Raw genomic sequence first — 6,059 nt, 5'->3', positions numbered from 1 at the left:
AACTATGTTATCAGCTTGAGGAGACCAGCCCTACCTATGACAACTGCAGGGGTTTTCCCTGGTGGGGTTTTATCCCTTCAGGAAATAGCAATCTTCTTGAGTGAGAATATTCTCTCTTCGTCTTATCAATATGACCTAATATGAGGCATTGCTTGCCTTGATAAGCCATTTGCAAAGGTTTCTCACTAAAGGCTGGGACTATAAGCAGATGGCCTCAAGAGAAACAGGGCAGGAAGCAAGCTTGTTAAGCTTTAAGGTGGGCTTTCAGAAGAGCTGCCACAGCTGCCCACTGCAATTTGGACCTCAGCCTGGCTAGCTCAGAAATGTTGCTATATACGTTCTCCTGAAGGATGATCTGGCTCTGGGGAGAGCTTGACTGACTGGGAGGACAAGGGGGGAAAATGGCCAAATAAATAAGAGAAAATTTCAAAGATATGAAGGCACACCTCGGTTCAAAAAAAACAGAGACAGAGGAGCACCTGGGTGGCTCAGTCAGTCAAGCGTCCAACTCTTTATTTCGGCTCAGGTGGTGATCTCAGGGTTCTGGGATCCAGCCTGCTTCAGGGTCCACACTCAGCAGGGAGTCTGCTTGAGGATTCTCTCTCCCTCTGCCCCTCCCCCTGTGCCTGCATGCCCATGAGCGTGCTCTCTCTCTCCCTCTGTTTCTCTCTCTCAAAATAAATACATACATCTTTTTTAAAAACAGAGACAGAATACTCAAAATGAGAGAGGTGATAGTTTTCTAGTATGGATTAACTAGAATTGTGTGTTCAGTTCTGGGCAGTTTTTTTTTTCCTTTTCTAAAATGGCGAAATATATCATACACAGCAGCAGCATAAAACATTTATATGTATTTTAAAGAATAATTTTAAGGAATGACTATTTATGTACTCACTACCCAGGTTTAAAAAAATAAAATATTTATTTCTTAAAACCCTCTGTGCATCCCTCCTTGATTACAATTCCCTCCCCCATCAGATGTAACTACTATCTTAAAATTTGAGGTAATTATTTCCTTGTTTTTCTTCACAGGCTTACTGACTGTATGTATCCCTAAAAAATATACTATATTGTTTCCTTTTTCTGTTTCTGAGCTTTTTAATAAATGGAACCTAGTTGTTTGTATGTATATATGCTCCTGTGGTTTGCTTCTTTCACTCAGTATCATATTGGATGATGATAGAGCAATGTTAACAAAATGATGTATATGCACTGCGGTTCCTGGGTCCTGGGATTTACACATGTTCAACTTTACTATTTAATGCCAAACTTTTTCCAAAGTGCTCACATAAATTGTATAATCCAATGAGCCATGGATGAACATTCCACTTCCTCCACGTGCTTACCAGCACTTGGTTTTTTTTTTTTTTTTTTAGATTTTCTTTATTTATTTGAGAGAGAGAACGAGAGAGAGCATGAGAGGGAAGGAGGTCAGAGGGAGAAGGAGACTCCCTGTGGGGCAGGGGGCCCGATGTGGGACTTGATCCTGGGACTCCAGGATCATGACCTGAGCTGAAGGGAGTCGCTTAACCAACTGAGCCACCCAGGTGCCCACACTTGGTATTTTTTATTAGACTTTTTTATTTTTATGATTCCAGTGAGTATAAAATACTACGTTGTTGTGATTTTAATTTTCATTTCCTTGATTACTAAGGAGGTTGAGTATCCCTTTTTTTAGAAAGATTTTTTTAATTTATTTATTTATTTATTTGACAGACAGAGTGAGAGCATAGCAGGGGGAGCAGCAAAGGGAGAGGGAGAAGCAGGCTCCCCACTGAGCAGGACTCAACCCAAGGGCCTGAGGATCATGACCTGAGCCAAAGTCAGACACTTAACTGACTGAGCCACCCAGGCACCAGAGGTTGAGCATCTTTTAACTCAACTAGTGACCCTTTCAATTTTCTCTTTTCAGAAGTGACTCTTAGTTTTTTACCTATATTTCTATTGTTTTATTTTTCTATGTTTATAGAGTTTAGTTCTCTTTAGAATCTGATACTAATTCTTGATTGGTTACATTTATGGCTTGTCTGATCACCCTCTCAATAGTGTTTCCTGTTAAACAGAAGTTCTTAATTTTCATGTATTCTGATTTATCAGTTTTTTCTTTTGTAAGTTATGCATTTTTGTGTCTTCTTTTAGAAACCTTTTAATACCCAGAGATCATTAAGATATTCTTTTACATTTTCTTCTAAAAGTTTTATATTTTTGCCTCTCATATTTCTTTTGACTCCATCTGGAGTTGATGTTTTTAGGTATGGTGTGAGGTAGGGGCCCAATTTACTAGTTTTCCAGATGGAAAACTAATTGTGCCAGCACCGTTTTTGAAAAGTACACTTTCTTCACTGATCTAAAATGTCAGTTCTATATACAGGTGGTTTTATTCTTGAACTCTCTTCAGCTCACGCCATGCCACAGCCTTAGTTCCTGTGGTTTTATAATAAATCTTGATATTTGATAGGGCAAATTTCCCCACCTTGTTCTTTAGGATGTTTTGACTATTCTTGACCTTTTGCACTTTTATGTAAATTTTGTATTCAACTTCCCCTTGCACCTCCTTTGTTACATTTGTTGCTCAACACTTTGTTATAGGATTGTAAATTATACTTTTTAAATTTTTAATTGTAGCTATTACATAAAAGGACAGCTTATTTTTACATATTGATTTTTATATCCAGCAATGTTGCCAAAGTTACTTATTAATTCTAATAATAGTTTTGTATGTAATGTTTTGGATTTTTTATAAACTAAGTCATACTTTTGGTATAATAACAATTTTATTTTCACCTTCCTGATTCTTATATTTTTAAATTTCTTTTTCTTTTCTTTTCTTTCTTTCTTTTTTTTCTTTTTTGGCTTCCTGCACTCACTATAACTTCCAATACAATGTTCAGCAAAGATAACAATAGCAATCTCCTTGTCTAATCCCAGTCCCAAAGAGAATTCTTTCAACATTTCACCCTTTTTAAAAGATTTTATTTATTTGAGAGAGAGAGCAAGAGTGTGCGCAAGAGCACAATCAGTGCAGAGAAGCAGCAGGAAAGGGAGAAGCAGGAGCCTGATTCAGGACTTGATCCCAGAACCATGGGACCATGACCTGACCCTAAGGCAGATGCTTAACCAACTAAGCCACACAGGTGCCCCAACATTAAACCCTCAAGTATCATGTTTGGTATAACTTTTTGTAGATACCTGGTTATATGCTCTGATTTTACTTTACACACAGAAGTGAATATTTAAAATAAGAAAAGATAACATAGCACATTTTTAATAGCTTTATTGAGCTATAATTTATGTACCATAAAGTTTCCTCATTGTAAGGGTGCAGTTCAATGCATAGCACATTTTATATTTTAAGAAGCTGAAAAATCTCTTCAATATCACAAAACTCATAAAAATAACCCTTTTGGGGCTCCTGGGTGGCTCAGTCATTTACGTGTCTGCCTTCAGCTCAGGTCATGATCCCAGGGTCCTGGGATTGAGTGAGTCCTACATCAGACTCCCAGCTCAGCTGGGAGTCTGCTTCTCCCTTCTCCCTCTGTCCCTCCAACTGCTTTTTCCCTTTCTCGCTGTCGAATAAATAAATAAAATCTTTAAAAAATAAAAAGATTTTAAAAATAACACTTTCATTAGCTTTCTAACACACCTGCAACTTAGTGTCACAATGCTCCATGAAATTAACACAGTAGGTCTTAAGGGTATTCCTGGAAGCTATTCCTACACTAAGATAGCTAGCAATCAGTCTATATATATATACCACATGATATATATTCTCCTAAAACCAAACTAAATATACCACCAACACAACTTCCCCTTAGATTTACCCAGAAATGCTCATGGCCTCTCCAGTGTGGCTCGATATGAGGGGAAGTATGACAGAGGGGAAGGAAGAACAGAAAGTGACCATCATCTTAACCATGTGTGATAAAAATATCTTAATTTTGCAAATTTTACAAAAGCACTTGACCATGCCCAAGACCACACCTTAAAAGAAAAATGAAAACCTGTCCTTGGGAGGGTAACCAGAATGATGTAATGATTTGAAACCATTTTATATTAGGAGGTGTTAAAGGATTTAGGGAATTTGGCTTGGAAAAGAGGTTTGTCCAGAGCATGAGCTTATCAACGTTTGGGTGTTGGGTTTTTTTTTTGGGGGGGGGTATTTTTATTTTTATTTTTATTGAGGTTTAGTTTGTCTTATATGTGGTCCCAAGAGGTCAACCTAAGACTGAGGGCTCTAAAGTAGTAACACATTTTTGTTCAATATAAAGCAGAATTTTCTAACAAAGGTGTTTAGAGAAGTGAAGAGGTAATGAGTTTCCTGTTATTTGAGATGCTTAAGGAAAAATGAATGACTCCTCGCCAACTATTTTATAGGGGGAATTTCAGCACCAGATGGATGGTTAATTAAATGTCTTTGAAGTATCCTCCAATGTTGAGATCCTGTGATTCATAAGAGAATGGTTTATAATCTAGGTGACAATTGATGTATTATCTAAACGATTATAGATACAACACTGAATGGAGCCTTGTGTCTATGGTGAGGGGCCCCTATTCCCAATATAAGAGTATTAAGAAGTCATTTAATAAATTGGCAGGCATAAAATCTGGGCAAAGAGAGTCTGATGATCTTAATGGAATATTATTAAACCACAACAGCAGGATCAGTTGGGCTCTTTCAGAATCGGACTATATTAATCCAGATAAAATATTCATGCCCTGAATCTGAGGCTCCTCTTTCTTGGGCAATCCTGGACACACTAAAAAGATTCTTACTATCAACCTCCTTTTTTTGGTGAATTACCTAAGAATTGCTTTCCTTCTTCTGGCTGTAGACCTTATAATACCTCGCCTCCCTTCTCTTTTACCAGACTGTCTTAATGTTTGCATTTCCCAGGTTTATAGATTTTCAAGTTTGATGTTGGTTGCTTCCTGGAAACCTCCAAGGAGTACTTAAGTGTCATCAGTAACTTATCCACGGTTACACTATAGGCTGTAGTCTTTTGGAAAGACTTCCTGTAGACAGTTGATCCCGCCCATGGTAGGTAGATTTTTGTAAATTGCAAACAGAGCCCCTCCCTGACTTGATTGCTCCGTCTTCTTCCCTGATCACTTGGCCTCTGTCACTGTATGTTCCAAACTTACTTTTACAATTGTAACTTTTATACACTCTTTCCAGGAATTAATACGTAACAGTAACAGTCAGTATTGAATTACTTAACAGTTGAAACATGTGCCTTGGACATCCAGAAAAATGCTTTTGAGAATTCTTTTAAGACTTTGATTGTTGGGGGTAGGGATACCTGGCTGGCTCAGGTGGTAATATTACCATAATATGGTGCCATATTACCATTAATAATTATTATTACGTTGGTTGTAGAGAGGACTTCAAAAAATAAAAATCTTAAAAAAAAAGAATTTGATTGTTGGTTTCCAAAAAGAAAAATTTAAATGGTCAAGATGAAAAAAAAGGTATTTATATTTATTTTACCATTTATAACTATAACTATTATTAATTGTTTTTCATTTAAATCCACAGAGGATGGTTTGGGGAAGACAGCCTTCTCTTTTTTAGAACTTAGAGCCTCTAAAGGTATTAATCTGGCCTTGATCACAGTGTCTAAAAATAAAACACCCCATACTGATAATGTGGTATTGTTTGAAATAAATTGTTTTTATTTATTATTCTCCTAAATTCTTTTCCCTATGATGGATCAGAACCAGACCTCACAAAGGGGCCTCTATTAAAGACCAATATGGTGTGATGGAGCTGGATTTAACTCCCAGCTCCTACTCACCAACAATGTTGCCTTGGAAAAGCTTTACTTTTCTCAGCCTCAGTTCCTTCCTCTGTAACTTAGTGTGTTGGTTCCTCATAGCAAAAGTGTCCAAGTAGTAGTCTTATATTAATAGGCAGAAGGTGAGGTGATGTTAGGGAAGAGGCAGCGATGCACCAGTGTGGTATAGTGGTTAGAAACACAGATTTCAGAGCCAGTCTACCAGGATTTAAAGTCTGCCTCATTTGATTTATCGATAAAATGGGTTGGTGTAAGATAAATGGG

The sequence above is a fragment of the Lutra lutra genome, chromosome X (genome assembly GCF_902655055.1).
Source record: "Lutra lutra chromosome X, mLutLut1.2, whole genome shotgun sequence".
Classification (NCBI taxonomy): Eukaryota; Metazoa; Chordata; class Mammalia; order Carnivora; family Mustelidae; genus Lutra; species Lutra lutra.
The sequence above is the reverse complement of the archived record's forward strand: the minus strand, read 5'-3'. Positions refer to the sequence as shown.